The 17,600-nt window shown below is 37.5% G+C and overlaps 1 protein-coding gene across 1 annotated transcript in view; it reads left to right on the forward strand.

The window, feature by feature from the left end:
* LOC129248830 (uncharacterized) overlaps positions 1-17,600 on the forward strand; it is a 243,814-nt gene that overhangs the window by 220,540 nt on the left and 5,674 nt on the right. The window lies entirely within an intron of this gene.

Below are 17,600 nucleotides of genomic sequence, written 5' to 3' on the forward strand. Positions count from 1 at the left end.
ATCAATAAATTAGATTTAAAAAATTTTTATTTTTTAAATAAAAAATTCATTAAATTCGTGCCCAATAAGTATTAAATTAAATGTATTGGGTTTGGGAATAAGTTTATAGCGTTTTTATGTTTTCTTTTATTTTACAATTTGTTTGCTACCACAGAACGAGTATTCATTCGATAGAACTCTTTCTGCTCTACAAGTCTGTGTTGTGTAACTGTATTTTTGAGTTATTTCATTTTTATTAGTTTTGAGGCTTTGAAATGAAGCACAGGAGGCAAAATCAACATTTTCGATACCAGCTCTTCTTTGCTTTCGATCGAGGTCAAAGAGCTATCGTAGCAGCCTGGGGCATTTACGACGTGTATGAAGAAGGTCTCACAGGCGAGTCTACAGTACGGAAATGGTTCGCAAAGTTCAAAAATGGTGACTTTAACGTCGATGGCACGTGCCGCACCGGAAGGCCTTCTGAATTCGATGACGTCTCAAGTCACTTTTTAAGGAGAACGGTCGCCAAGCCAGTCGTGAATTGGCGGAAAGAATGAGCTGCAATCATAAAACTATTCTCAATCACCTTTTTTTAATGGAATTTACCGAAAAATTGGGGGCCTGGCTACCTCACGAGCTCAACGCAGAAATCAAAGAAATCCGCCTTCAACTTGCTTCTCAGCATCTCATCCGTCATCGAGCAACATGCGGACATAAACAGCGCTTTTTGTACCGAATCTCCAAGGGAGATGAAAAATGAAAAAACTCATTCATCAATATGAAGAACAGAGAGGAGTGGGTGACTCCAGGAGACACGCCTAAGCCAAGAGTCAAGTCGGATCTTCATCCAAAAAAGATCATTATACGAGTTTGGTGGGACTTGGAGGGCATGGTGCACTGGGGAATACTCGAAAAGAATGTCACGGTCAACAAGGAGCTCTAAATTGACCAGCTACACCACGTGAATGAGGCTATTCGAATGAAAAGACCTGATCCACATCGTCACACCATACTTCTTCACGACAATGCCAGGCCCCATGTTGCACAAGTCGTCAAAGTTGCACTCCAACAGCTCGAATGGGAGCTCCTTCAGCATCCGCCGTATTCTCCGGACTTTGCACCGAACGATTAGCATTCTTTCCCGCTCCCTGCCAAACCGTATGAAGGGCGTTACCTTCGATAACAAAGAGGCCCTCAAAAACTGGCTCACCAACTTCTTTGACACCAGACCATGCGATTTCTGGCGAAACGGAGTCAACAAATTGGTCGAGAGGAGGGAAGAGGTTGTAAACAGCAACGGCGAATATATAATTGATTAACTTCTTGATATAATTATAGTGTTTTGTTTTTGTCTTTGGTAAAAACGCAACGAACTTATTCCTCAACCCAATATTTATAAACTATAAAGTTTTAATTTCTAAAATCTTTGAAACATTCTAGTTTTTGTGGTTTTTAGGATGGTCTAAAGATTTCTTTTGTTTGAAAATATTCTCTACACCAAAGTGGGTTATTCGTCAAACCCATTTTTTTAATTGGCCTGACCCGTCCTAATGCACATGATAAGTACACATAAATGCTTAGATTCCATTAATGTAATTATACATCAATAAACCACTGGCACTACAATAATATCAGATTTTATTTGGATACTATTAAAACCTTTCCCATTTGCCATTGCCGCATTTGAATTTGTTTTATTGATTTTGCCGCTGCTAAATAAGTCATAGAATTTATCATTCGCTACTTTATTGAATTATTCTAACCAACGCTGAGCAAACAAATAAATATATCAGCTTAATTAAGAGAAATCTAACAGACACAGGCACATAAACATATTTTAATACATGAGGCTAAATTTGTTGGTGGTACAAGCAAACAAATCAATTAAAAGGGTTTTGGAAATTTCAATTGATTCATTAAAGGCTTGGAATTTCAACCTGTTTAAACTCTTTATTGCTGACTGCAGGAAGTCATTACTTGAAGCTAATATTCTTACACTGTTAAACATTGATTTTGTTACAGAAGATTTTATAGACAATTCCAAGTAAATGCTGCGCTGAATTAATACTTGAAATTAAAACAAAAATTATCAGGTCGCCAGCAAAATTCTTTTATTGAAAAAAACTAAATTCCATGAAAGAGTATTTTGTGTTGACTCAAGCGTAGGTGCAACCCTGAATACCCCAGCAATAATGAACTATATAAAAGGGCAAATTCGGTTGTAAGGACTGGTGATGCAATGTCATGAATTCACAATTTCAGCCGGAGTTAAACAAGTATGTTTTTTATCACCTTTGCTTTTCTCTATATATTTAAATGACTTACATGATATCTTAGGAAGGCGAATTGATAATGAGGATATTAATGAGCGACTTCGCGGATGACGTCGTTTCGTTATCTGATAACAAAAAAACATTACAAAAAATAATGAATACAGTAGATTCTGTTTTTATGCGGTATATACGTTCCGCAAGAAACAGCATAAAAAAACCAGCATAAAAAAAGCTACCAGTTCTATAGTTAAACTATAGATACGTTTCAAAAGTGCTAAGAACCGCATAAATCTGAAATAATTAAATAAAATCGCATAAACAAAAAATTGTATTTTTGAAAATTATATCTTTATTTAAGAAACGTCAGAATCGAAAAATAAATTTACATCGTCAGAAATAGAATCAGGCAATACCCGCATGTTGCGCATTCGTTTAGGATTTGGCGTAAAATCACTTCCGTCACTTGAGGAAATTTACACGTCTGATCTGGATGGTGATGCAGGCGGTTCCATACATGTAGGGTTAGCATTTTTGATATGATATGTGATGAGTTTTTGCTTAGCTGGTTTAGAATCTTGTTTATATGTACAATTGCCGATAGGTCGACATGCATTTTTTAATTTAAAAAAAACCGCACTATTTCAAAACCGCATAAAAAAACCGGGTAAAAACAGAATTTACTGTATTTCAGAAGCTTGTTGTAATGTTTCGAAAATGCAAGTGAACCTCGCTAAGTCAGCTGTAACGGTTTTCCCACAATATGGTAGGTTGGCAGAAAATGAAAAAATTGATGTTTAAAGAGAAGAGCTTTCCAATAACGAAATAAATGCAGCATGGTGAACTTTTCTAACGAAAAATAAAATAAAGTTAACTGTGAAATGAAAATTGTTTCGCTGTCACTAGAGCGATAAACAGATATGCGACGAAAGTATTAGGACTTGAGATGTTTAAAGAATTTAACGTAATTCAATTATATTTCTTTGATCATTCAAAAAACTCTTCTTGAAGGGGTTATTATAATCAAAAACCCGGTCAGCTGGAAAATAAAAATATATTCTGGATGCTTTCCGGCGGCTGAGAAAGAAAATTAAAAAAACTATTAGATTTTGCAACATAATAACGCACCATTACACAAGGATATGATTGATAATGAGCTTCTAGGCAATAACTCAACAAATGTCATCGAATAATCACCGCAATCAGCTGACGTTTCTCTGGCTAAGTTTTTCCTTTTTCCAAACGTTTTCAGTAGATAAAAGGAATGAAGAAACAGTTTTCCCGTTTTAATTATTGGATTTGAATTTAATCTCAACTTGATAAATAATCAACGGTGGAAATAAATCCGAACTTGTGTTCTTTGCTGATTGCCTATCGAAACAGGATAAGCAATAAGGAGGAGAATTTCGTCAACTGTGGGCTTGCTAAAACTTCGCTTATTTTATTTCAGCCGTGCTGTTGTTGTTGTTGTAGCAGCATAAACATTCCCCATACTTAATACATACGGAAAATGCTGCTGTAGTGACAGTCCTTGGCCGGATATAAGTCCGGGTCGTTTCGGTAACGTAGGACCGACTGTCGTGGAAATGATTTCAGCCGTGCTCAAAAAGCTCAGTTCATTGCTAACAGGTTTATTTATTGGTATAAGAAAATTCTATCGCAAAGGACGTACTTGAAAGACGAGACAGTAAATTTGATTGCATAACAAAGTTGATGCAGTGAACGCCGCCTGTTCACTTTTGGAATTTGCAATTATGGACCATTTGATATCCCAGATTTTCATAACAGACTCACCTTATTAATATGGCTCAAAAGAATACATTTTTTCTACCCATAAATTTGTTCTGTGGAAAAATATTTTTTTATTTAAAATTCGAAACTTAAAACTCTTTATGTACTTCTGTTGTCAAGAATTCGAATTACTTATCCTAGCCATCGAAGACGTTGCGCCTTCACGAAGCGCATTATGTTTTATCCATTTATCAGTTCTTCGATCTCATTTTTATATTTTATTCCACAAGACCAATCAGGCTCTCGTACAGGACCAAACATTCTCCTACAAAAAACATTCGGTCAAAACGTAAGAGATAATTATTTAGTTAATATATTTATCGAGATTATTTATTCAAAAAAGTTCCCTCTGGCCTCGATAGTCTGTTTTGCGCGATCTAAAAGCTTTTCGAAAAAAATGTTTCAGGTCATTGACCGGAATGTCCTTCAGGATTTCGGTACAAGCCTTTTGGATGACCTCTACGGGCGCAAAATGTTTTCCTTTCATGGTCAAATGCAATTTTTCGAATAGGTAGAAGTCACAGGATGAGTGCTTGAAGGTTAAAATACGATTTCTAGTCAAAAAATCAGTCACACGAGTAGATCGATGAGATGGTGCATTATCATGCGATAAGCGCCAGCTTACTCCTTCGCGGTAGTCGGGGCGAATTCGAGGAATGCGATGCAACAAATGCTTCAAAACGTCAAGATAGATAATTGCATTGACGGTTTGGCCCGTTGACATTAACTCCTTGTGGACAATTCCCTTGGAATCGTACAAACAAATGAACATTGACTTGATTTTTAATTTCTCCAAACGCGATTTTTTGGGTGGTAGCTCATCTGGGGCCTTCCATTCGGCAATTTGCTGCTTAGTTTCAGCTTCATGTTGCAAACACCACGTTTTATCACCAGTTACAAGGTGGTAAAGGAAGTTCTTTTTAGTGAGATCTTTCGAATGTTGAATTCTGAGCAATTTTTGGTCCTCACTCAGTAAACTTGTGCGGAATGAAATGTGCACAGACAATTTCGATAGAGTTTTCGGTGATTACTGATTTTGGGTAGCCCGTATGTTCATTGTCATTTATGTTCTGAGAACCACGTGTAAACCACTCATCAACTCTGGTACGAGATAGACAATCATCGCCATAAACTTTTTTCATCAATTCAAATGTTTCGGTAAACTTTTTACCGGTTTTAAAAGAAAATTTGATATTAGCTCTTTGTTCGAAACTCATTTTTGTACCGATGACACAAACATACTGACACTTTTGATGCAATAACTTCGCTTCCACTGGACCGAATGTCATCAAGCTTTTACTGGAAGTAAGCTAGAGAAGTAACTTCCAACGCACTAACTCATTAAAAATATGGCGCCATCAAAAACATTTTCATGACGCCAGTCTTGTTTATTTTGGACTTCACCTTGTAGTTTTGTTAGAGCCAACACAATAGTCGCACCGCCATATCTCAGCAATTCTACACCGTCTAGTCATCTTCACCGTTAAAACCCGTTTTCACCATTTGGCTTTCCATTTTTTATTTTTTGTATCGCAGATCTAACTTCTTCCTCATTTAGATCCGCAATATCTCATTCTGCGGAATACAATGGCACTGATCATTGTCAGAATCACAACGCGAGCTGACAGCGTTATCAAGCAACTTGGAGTACTATTTCTGTCACCTGCGATGGATTTTTGCTTCTTCTAGCAGCACCGTAACATCTGTATCGAAGCAAATATTGAACCTCGGTTTGAAGGTGGACCTCTGTTCTTTGATATTTCGCTACTTTTTTAAGCACCTGGCTGATGAGCAAGATTGGAATTCTCGGACCTAATTTTCTAGTGACTCCCTCATTTTCTTTTGCAACATCATATTTCGCCACTTTACAAGATATTCCCTATCAAACCATGATATTCTACGGCCGATTGTTTCTGTAACCGCACTCTAATCTTAATTTCGTTTCCCATTTGATCAGGATTACCAGTTGGTATATTACCAAGTTTAGTCACCCGTAGAAAAATCGGGATTTATAACTTGTGAAAATAGGGTCGAACGTTAATTATATTGGGTAGTCGAAAAAGTCTTTTCGTATTTCTAATAAAAATTTCAACTCATTTTTTTTTATATTTATAATGAACTTTATTAAACCAAATATGTACCATTTTGGTCGACTACCTTTTGCCATTTTTCTTCTAGAGACATTATTCCATCAGTGTAAAACTTTTGTGGTTTCTTGGCGAAAAACTGCGACAAGTAATTTTCACAGGCTTCTCTTCTTTACTCCATTAAGGGAGTTCTGCATTCACCGAAACAAATAATAGTCCGATGGTGCAAGGTCAGGGCTATATGGTGGATGCATCAAAACTTCCCAGCCAAGCTCTCCCAGTTTTTCCGAGCCATCAAAGATGTGTGTGGTCTAGCGTTGTCCTGATGGAAGACGACGACCTTTCTGCTGATCAGTTCTGGCCGTTTTTTTTCGATTGCTTGCTTCAATCTCATCAGTTGTTGACAGTAAAGTGTAGAATCAATCGTTCGAGCAGGCTGGAGCAGCTCATAGTGGATGATTCCTTTCCAATCCCACCAAACACACAGCATAACCTTTCGAGGCGTCAATCCTGGCTTTGCGACCATTTGTTGAGCTTCACCACCCTTGCACTCTTTCCACTCTTTTTCGCACATTATTGTCGTATTTGATCTACTTTTCGTCTCCTGTTACCATTCGCTTCAGAAATGGTTCGATTTCATTTCGTTTCAGCAAAGAATCGCAGATGTTAATTCGGTCCATTAAATTTTTCACAGACAATTCATGTGGTACCCAAACATAGAGCTTCTTTTTGTAACCAGCCTTTTTTAAATGGTTCAAACCCGTTTGATGATGAATGTTTAGTGCCTTGGCGATGTCATGGCAGCTTATGTGACGGTCCTGGTCAATCTTTTTCATAATTTCATCGACTTTTTCAACGATAGTCCGCCCGGAGCGAGGTGCATCTTTCACATCGAAATTTCCAGAACGGAAGCGAGCGAACCATTGTTGTGCTACACGAACTGATACAGTACCATCTCCGTAAACTTCACAAATTTCATTGGCGGCTTGCGTGGCTTCTTCCCTTTTTTATACAAAAATTTCAAAATATAGCGAATTTCTTCATTATTTTCACTCATTTTTGAACAACTATAACTTTTTTTCAACTTCTCCGAATCTAATTTTTTTCTGGTTAAATGAAGCCTAAAATGTCACCTTTCTAACACCATATGATATGACACAATGTGATTGGTAGCACTGGAGATAGATGACTCTAACGACATTTATTGACAAAATACGAAAAGACTTTTTCGACTACCCAATATTTGACACTAGTAAATTAGACAGCTGCGGTATACAATCATACAAGCAACGGAACGCGTGAAGTGTTTTTTGTTGTTGTTTTGTATTTGGTAAAAAAGTTAATCAAAAGCAAAATTGCATTATTAATTTTTCGCCACCTTATTTATGGAATAAAGCGCTAAAAGCCATCAGAAACAAATTATTAAAATTCCAGGCGATTTCTTAACTGGTTAAAACCTACAGAAATTTTATGAACCATGTTACTGCGTACTCAAGAATTTTTGAATGGTAGTAACTGAGTTCCTACCCAATAGGCAAAAGTCCGAAAAACTAAAAGAGTTTTGTAAAATTATTCAAAAATGGATAAGATATAAAATTAAAAATAATATAAGCATTACGCGTTGATTTCTTTTGCAGGCGTAAATATAACTTTAAAAATTCACTTCTTATCATCGCATTTAGGTTTCTCCTGTGATCTAGTTCTTGCGTGTTTTTTTTTTTTTTGTTGTTTTTTTGTTTGGCTGCAAATTAGGGAACTCTTTTCTCACTTCCATCATTACTGAACGAAACTGCGTCGCGGTCATCCACAAGGCACAAAAGCCTGCTTCAAAGCCTTCGCCTTTGCTTCGGTAACAAAGTCACGTGCACATGCGCAATGACCACTGGTGTACAGTACACAGCACTTGTTATCTTATTTTTTATGACATATCAAGTCTTGCCAAAGTGCAAATGCACGTAGTAGTAGATATGTGTGTATGTGTGTGTATTTTAGCAGATGTACAAGCATACGCTCAAGTTTAGTTCGTAAGTAACGACTCGTAAGTAGCTCCAACTCTAGGGCACTTTTGCACTTCACATAACAGATTTGTATTCTACAATAGTAAGCTTTTCTATGTATCGCATATGTATGAATGTGTGCGTGCTTCTGCGAAACACTCAAATGGCCACAATATAACAATATGGAGTGGCCACTTAGAAGGAATACTCAGTTAAGTCGCTACTTAGGAATTGCTACTCGGTGACAAGTGTAAAGGAGTAAGTGTGTATTTGTGTATATACATACACACTCCAATATGTACAGCTTTTCCAGACTATCGTAAAGATAACAGAGTGCGCGTATCGAAACAAGCTAGATTAGTTGGTTTACAAATCAGTTAGAAAGCTCTTATGCACCAATGGAGCTGAAGAAGAGAGAATGGCAATTGCCTGAGTAAGTAGCCAGGTATATGATATATCGGGTGTTTTTTAAGAGCCTGAGAACTTAAAATGCAAATACAACACATAAATGTTGTTGGGATGAATTTGTTTATTATAATCTGGTAGATAAATTCATGGCACTTATTTTTCACATATAATATCCGACATATGTCCGTCGTGGCTACGAGTTACACAACGTCAGTTCATAATGATTTGCCAAATCTTGTTTGGCCTAGCTCCTCCTTCTACTTGTGGTGTGCGTCTTGATGTTGTTTCACTTTCATTTTTATTCCGATGCCGAACGGCAGATATTTTTTTATGAAAAGACTTACCATTGCTTGCCGAGGGGCAACCGCTATTAGAAAAAACTCTTTCTTCATTTCGGTGTTTCACAGAGTTTCGAACCAACGCACTCCGAATTTCGAATGGTAGTCACGCACCAACTCCTTTCACTACGGCGGCCACTCAAAAACCTTATTGAACAGAAACAACACATTTTGCCATTCTCAGCTGGTAAACTATAGTTACCAATATCGGTGGTCCTCATGCAGCTAAAAAAACACCCGTTACAATATTATATCGTGAATGCGTGAGTGCGCGAGGGCATACATATGTGCAAATGTGACTGCGAAATGACCACTTAGAAAAGCCCAATTTGTAATTCTGTTATTTGAGTGACTGGCATTTCAAACCACAACGAGTATCCTCGAACTATTCTGAAGATTCTGGTTATTAGCATGAGTAATACCAAATAAAAAGGAATTGTGGCGTTAGACTCTACGATAAATTGTATAATATTTCTCTTCATCTTCTCCTTCTTTTTTATGGGCACAGTAACCGCGTAAGTGCTTTTGGCTCAACAAATCGTGCCAGTCGCTACTTCCTTCTACTAAGAAGCGCCAATTAACTAGGAACAGTAAGTGATTTTTCTACTTTTACTTTATAAAGCGGAGTAAGGTTTTCTTTCTCTTTCATATGCATGTGTATGGCTGCATTGGATTAATATTCGGAATATAAATTGAGCACCAAACTGCTCATTTACAAACTACCTGGTATGGGAATATCTTCCAAATTTATTAACTTCATTCTAAAGGCAAGATCCTTAATTTGGGCAGATGAAGATTATTCAGATGATTTTGAAACATCATCTGGAGTAAAGCGCCACCCATGCTTGCTGATGTCGCCTTTACTTTTATGCGCTACATATAAATGGCTTGCATGATGATTTTGGGGGTGGTTTAAAAGTTGGCGATCTAAATATAAGACTGCTACTCCGATGACACGATAATTTTGGCGTATGAAACAAATGCACTAAAATACACTAAAAATTATAAATTATAGAGATTTAGGTGAAAAATGGAACTTAGATGTTAGCCTGGCGAATTTGCAATATTTTTTTTTTCTATTGAAAAAAGAAAAATGGTATTGTAATATAAACGAGAGAATATTATTATAACAGACAAGTACTGCTACCTGAAGTGGTTTTCCGGAGACATCACGAAAAAAGGAATAACGCCGCTATGTCAAGTTTAAGCTTCTCATCGAATAACTTTTTTGCAAAGCAGGAAATAAGATTAGGTGTGAAATGGAAAATATGTCAATCAGTCTGTCGAGCTGTCCAAAGTTATGCGGCGCAGGTATGGGAGTACTGTATGTTTGAGAATGTTCACAAATTACATCTATAATTCATTAAGAAAATGTTTAAGAGAAAATTTGTTTTATTTAGAAACAGATATCGAGTGTAGTCATATTTACATGCTTTCTTCCTGAGACTAGCAATTTTAAAATCACGATCGCTTGCACTTCAAGTCAAAGATCATACAGCCGCATTCGCAGTAATCCCAATTCAATGTTACAGGGTAGGCCATTTAAAGCGGGCCCATCTGGCAACCCTATAACTTTTGACAGGAACGTCAGATCGACTAATGACATAGCGCGTTGGAAGCGTCAGTCCAAGACAATTTTTACCATGGAGCAGTACACTCCAAAAGAACGCGCTGAAATAATTCAGCTTTACATCCAAAATAACTTCTCAATTGTGAAAACTCAACGTGCGTTTAAAAAAAAAAATAAAGTTAAAAGTGCGCCATCCAAAAGCACTTTACAGCGTTTATACGCAAAATTTATTAACCACGGTAGTCTCAGCAATACCAGCCACGCATCCAGACAACGTACACGACGTTCTGCTGAAAATATCGAGGCTGTACGAGCCAGTGTTGAGGAGGCTCCGCGAACATCGAGTTATCGTCGTTCTCAGGAATTAGGCATCACCAGGACAACACTCAGGCGCATAATTCGCATCGATTTGAAAATGTTTCCGTACAAAATTCAAATGGCACAAAAATTAAACCCGGCTGATTACCCGAAACGGCTTGATTATGCCAAATGGGCCGTCGAAACCGTTCGAAATGAACCCGACTTTTGGCAAAAAATCATCATGTCAGACGAGGCTCATTTTCAGTTGAATGGAGGCGTAAACAAGCAAAATTGTCGCTTCTACGCTGCCGAAAATCCTCAATTAGTTGAAGAACAGCCTCTCTTCGATCAAAAAGTGACTGTGTGGTGCGGTGTTTGTGCGGGAATGGTCATCGGACCGTTCTTTTTCGAAAATGAAAATGGAGCCTCTGTCACCATCAATGGAGAGCGTTATCGTGCCATGATACGCGATTTTGTTATGCCAATCATCGAAGAAAATGACATGGAAGGCTACTGGTTCCAACAGGACGGGGCTACATGCCACACTTCACGCGCTATAATCGATTTTTTGAAGCCATTGTTCCCTGGAAGGTTGATTTCGAAAAATGGTGATTTTCCGTGGCCACCGAGATCACCAGATTTGACGCCACCGGACTTTTATTTGTGGGGTTATCTGAAATCCAAGGTATACATCAACAAGCCAAGGACTCTAACTCAACTTAAAAACAATATCCGACGCGAAATCGCCGCCATACCGGCCGAAATATTGGCCAAAACGATGGAAAACGCCGAAAAAAGGACACATTTGGCCATCAAGGCCAGAGGCAAACATTTGAAGGATATCATTTTCAAAAACTAGCTGGAACAAATCTCCTTGAATCAAAATAAATGATTTTTCATATCAACACAAAAAAAAATGTTTTTTTCAATGTTTTTTTTCAGAAACAAATGGGCCCGCTTTAAATTGCCTACCCTGTATTAAAACAGCCAAGTTAAGCCACAAAGAAGGCTTAAATAATTTGCTTCCCAGTGCGTACAGTTCCCGTGCGTTAGAATTTTGAAAATGTTTGCTGCAACGAAAATCAAATTATTAATATAAAAAAAATTGTATGCACGTGAAACTATATATCCTATATAGTAATGACGCATGCTAAGTTGTTTATTTTCTCATCAATTTAATATTTAAAGGACTTTAAAATATCAAAGCACGAAATATAAACAAAAATTTATAGATACTCATACTCATTCTAACACCAATAGGCATAACGTCCAAAGTCATTGCAACTCGAGTAAATAAAGCCCGTGGTGCTCTTCCATAATTAAACAACGTATAGTCCTCAAACACCTAAATAATCAAGACCAAGCTGCGGATCTTCAGTTCCAATATAAAGTCCGTGCCGCTATATGTTTGCGTGTTTTTAGCACTAACATCTGTGCTGACCACAAAACTACAAATTTCTGTTAAATCCTGCCTGCGCAAAATCTGAAAGATCCGATGGCCGTACATCATTTCTAATACGGACCTATTGGAATCAACCAATGAATTTCCTATCGAGCTAATCATCAATCGCCGCCGGTTTGGTTGGATAGGCCAAATACACCACGCAAAGACGCCGACGAAGTCTCAGAATTGTGCTTTCTTGGAATCCATAAGACATAAGAAGCTGTGGTAGACCAGAGACCTCCTGGCGGAAAAAACAAAATAATAACTAGTTGCTATATATTTATAAATATAATTACGCTATCTGCAGAATTCTTTTGCTACCTCCTATTTTTCCTTCCATTAAAAATGTTGCCTAAATCTGAGTTCACACTTCCACGGTTTCGAGTTATATGGAACCAATTAAACGTATAACTCGAGAGACACTTGTCTATACATACACTCATTCTATGACAATTAATAAGGACATCAAACGAAAGAGGACATATCCAGCTTTAAAAAATCTTTTTCTTTTTACTTTCCGCCAATATTTTACTTTCCGATATAATGTCTTTGAAAATTTTATCCTGGAAAAGCCTTGAAATTTTAAATTTAGTTATTTAGAAAAAAATATATACTAAAGGTATATATACGAACGCCAGCAAAATGTGAAACATAAATGGCTCTCCAAGCAGTAATAAGGACTGGTAGCGGCAGGTTAATCAGGGTTGGTGAAATCAAAATAGATTAACGAAACCAAAGCAAGACTGAGTCTTGTCGAGACCCTATGCTCCCGAGAGGAGTTAACAAGGAAAAAACAAAATGAATATAAGCGTGTGTTGTTGTTGTAGCAGTTACTTTTCCCTGTCAGTGTAGTGTAATCTCCGGTCGTCTTCGGCTAGCTCATCTAACGGTAGGCCCGGGAGACTAGCTGTTTCGACAGGGTGGAGAGGTGGGGTGTTATATGAGTCGGTTTTAAAGGGCATGTGAAAAGGTGGTTAATGTCGTGCGAGGCGCCTTCACATGCCGGACATATGTGTAGTATGTTGGGGTCGGAGTTTAACCTGCTACAGTATCCAAAACGTAGTTGTGCCAAGGTTACGCGTGACTCTCGGGGAAGTTGGAGCTCTTCCTCTGCGATGGGTGGTAGTTAGACTCCGATGACGGCATTCGGCGGTCGGAAGCTAAAGAAAGTGGTAAGGGTCTCCCAATGAATGTCGGTGATTGTCTGTTTGTGCACTGTCCGTTCCAGTAGCTGTCGATCTGTTTTGTCCTGGATCTCGTCCGCGTAATTAAGGAAATGCATCCTGACATGCCTGGGAGGAGGCTCAGGCTAAATCAGGTGTCTGCATGGGTGAGACCTGGGTTAACACCGTAGCAGGAACTGCTGGTTCTACTCCATACAACAGACATAAGTTATCATATATACGATATTTAAAAAAAAAAATAATTATTATTATTGCATTTTAAATGTGAAAATGAGCAAAACAAAGTCTTTCAAGTGAAGTCTTCTAATTTTGACCTCAACCAATAACTTACAAAACCTGCTGCCTCAGTATTGAGCATACTTGCTCAGTATTTGGTAAAAATCTATTGCTCATTTGACTAACTAGGTAAATATGAAATATGATTAATTACGCACTAACATTAAAATAAAATATAAAATGTTTCACTTAATCGACGCAGTATTGGGCTCAGGAAGGAAATAGTTGCTAATAAGTCAGCGAATACTAAAGAAGAATTCAATGGATTCGCATGTAGGAAAAATCTTTGTTAAGTAGGAAATTTGTTAGCTCCGGTTCTGCTTTGCTATGTTAAATGAAAAACACCTCACGTGCGGAGGCAAGGACAATAACTAGTAGCTTATATTTCCAATTGAAGTTTATTACTTTTTCTCAAAAAACTAAGTTAACTTGTTCGAACAACAATGGTCTCACACAGCCCCGAACTGGTCCCTAGAGTTAAAATAACATTATTTCTTACTTATCACACTTAGTTGGTCACTCATCTCTACTTAAACAACAACTATAAAATTCCAGAAGTGTTGTTGTGTAATATTTGAAAAGTTTCAACTACGTCCAGTCAGTGGAAAAGGTATTTTGTGCGCGTTCGCTTATAAAAAAATTCCAATGTCAATCCAATCAAAGGCTCATATAACAAATACCGATGTAGACAATGAAATACCGACGCATAAATTGGAGGTGCACACACATATGCGGACAAGGCAAAACCCCTGCAGGTAAAAGTCACACTGGTGTAGTAATTTTTTGGTTCAGATGCGGGTGTTTAGTAGAAGAAATGATACTAGTCCCTCACTGACTTGAGTAATACAGGTAGCAACATTATGAATTGGACTACAATTTAGGTGAATTTTTTAGACAAGAATGTATAAGACTCGTTTATAGTCTCTCCAATTCATCTCGCTGATTAGAAGATACTCATGAGTACATTTTTCTCTTTGATTTATTAGTAATATTTAGAAATATGTATATAAATTATTACAGACTACAATAAAACAAACTTAATGAAAAAAGTTGATACTTATCAATAAAATTCATTTAGAGAGAACTTGAAAGTTTCCTTAGAGGACGAAATATCAAAAGCCAAATAAATTCAAATTTTACTAAATTTCTTCAATGTTCTATGTAACGCAGCAAAAGAGGAATAAACATTTTTAACGCCCTCCGGAAGGAAAAAATCATTAATTCGCAGGTTTTTCCGTAGAATGTACCTGTAAAAATACATGCGCTCTAAGGGAAGAGAACAGTCAATTACACCACTGATTGTTTAAAAAAAAGCAGAATGAACGAATACTCTTTCTATTTTGTAAAGACTTCAAATTTATTAAGACTCGTCTTGCATAACACGAAGGAACCAGATCAACAAAGTTAAACGATCTGAGAGCGAAACCAAGATAATTATGGTAAGTTCATTTAAGCCTATTAACATGGCGAAAGAGTTGCGGCCTCCACATAAAGACAGCATATTCCAACTTAGGTCGCACAAGTGAGGTAAATTTTAACTTTCACGAGTATGGGTGAGTAAAGTCTGAACCAAAGTGCCGAAAAAAGGCAAGAGCAGAGTATGACTTAGAAATTACACGATTTAAATGACTCAGAAATAGGAATTTTGCAACACAAATTAAAGCCAGATACGTAACTTCATTTATAATGATGAGACGCGTTTCTTTAAGTAACTATATATCAGGTAGCAAATACGAGGGTGGTTCAATAAGAGCCCGTGTTTGATGACAGAGGGCGTTCTTGAGAGCATTTAGTGTCAGCATCGTGTGCTGTCATTTATCAACGACAGCAAAACAAATTTCAGACTGATCGATAGGTTAGTTCGGATTTGGCAGCTATTCGAGTAAGAGGGGTTTCGTAATTTTCACTAAGATGGAAATGGAGCAGTATTGTTCGGTAATGTGCTTTTTGTTTTTGGTTTGGAAAAAATGCTAGGGGATAAAAAGCAAAGTTGGATACTGTCTATGGGGACGCTTCACCTTCTATGACCGCAGTTGGGCATTGGTTCAACGAATTTAGAAGTGAGCGAATATCGGTTTTTGACGAGGAGCGACCAGGACGCCCGCAGTCGTGATTGATTTTCGCTGATCGACGAGCGAAAGTGCGCGAAGTAACAGAGGCCATAGGTGTATCGACCGGAACGGCAATTAATATTTTATATGATAGGTTGGCGATGAAAATATTGTCGTCCCGATGGGTGCCGCGATTGCTCACGGTGGACAACAAGCGGATGTCACTGTTTATGAAACCTGGATTCTCATTACACACCAAAAATTAAGCAACAATCAAAACAATGGATTTCTCCCGGTGAAGCTGCTCCAAAAAAAGCGAAGACAGTCCCATTGGCCATAAAGGTCATGGCGACGATTTTTTGCTATGCGAATGGCGTCATTTTAGAAAAGGAAGAACGGTACTATACGCACCATCACATTCATCCAGAGTTGTCGCTGCCAAACTGTATAAATTGCGTTATGAATTGGTGACGCACCTCCCGCACTCACCCGATCTGGCTCCCTGCGTCTTTTTCTTGTTCCCTAACGTGAAGAAATGGCTCGCGGAAAAAAAATTAGTTCAAACGAGAAAGTCATTGCCGCAATAGAGGCATATTTTGGGGAGTTCGACAAATCCTATTTTTAGAAGAAAAAGTGTATCTTTCTAAAAGCGGACTATGTTTAAAAATTTTTTTCTTTTTTTGTAAAAATGGTGTCTTTATTTCTAACACGATTCTTTTTGAACCCCCCTTGTAACTGCTTAGACTTAGAAAACGTTATTTGAAAATATTTCTTAAAATTTGAGTGAAGGCGATTCTTATCACACCTTGCCCCGGCATTATTGAGACCTGACTGGTACTTACACGAGTCGGAAAGACTTAAAATTAATTTAAAAATTTTGTACATAAAAGAAATTTCGAAAATTTAAACCACTCTGATATATCATTAGTACCTACAGATGATGAAGAGTAATTGACTCCGAACGACTCTGACAGCCTCCAGAAAAGGCAGCGAAATAATGAAAAGAACCATTATTAACAACTACACACTTGCGGCAAGAAAAGTACGACTTTACCCATTTACAAAGAGCAGGACTGATGTCTAAAACTACATATAAAATTTGGATATTGAAACAGAGTAGTTGAAGTTGTGAAAAACCTCAGAAAAGTAAACTGTATCAACTTGGCGCATATCATTGAAAACAGATATGCAAAATTTCTTTTAATAAAGCAAGATTATGTGGCCTGCCAACCATGAAACCAAACTGGTTATTGGAGATGTAATCCTAGGAAAACCCCTCTTTTCAATCCCATCGAATAAAAGCAAGAAATAATTAATATTTACATGAAATTTATTCGCTTTATTCTCGTATGTAGCCCCGCATCCCATGATACTAAGAGTAGAGGAACGGATTTATGTTATTACACTAGCTCAGTTAAAGCTTTTAAACGTCAAAAAATGATGTAATAGACTTATTCAATAGGTGCGCTTCAACTTTTTTCCGATAGGGAGGGCGAACGACGCAATATTTTTTATTTTTCGCTTGTCATTTGTAAACTTCATTAGTATACATTTCATCATGGAACGCTACACACTTGAGCAACGATTGTAAATCCTGCAAATTTTTTATGAAAATAATCGTTCTGTTGCTGCTACTTTAAGAGCATTACGGCCATTTTATGGTCCATTTAACAAGCCGCCCCGTTTTGGGGTTATGTGAAGTCATTGGTCTACAGTAACAAGTCGGCGACGATTTGTGAGCTCAGAGCCAATATTGAACGCGAAATTGCTGGAATTTCGGCCGATTTATGCAAAAGAGTGGTCGAAAATTGGGTTCAACGATTGGACTTCGTAAAACGTGCACGCGGTGGTCATGCAAACGAAATCGAGTTTCATACTTAAATGTATATGTTCAAACTCGATAAT

This window comes from Anastrepha obliqua, chromosome 5, assembly GCF_027943255.1.
Source record: "Anastrepha obliqua isolate idAnaObli1 chromosome 5, idAnaObli1_1.0, whole genome shotgun sequence".
In the NCBI taxonomy this organism is placed as follows: domain Eukaryota; kingdom Metazoa; phylum Arthropoda; class Insecta; order Diptera; family Tephritidae; genus Anastrepha; species Anastrepha obliqua.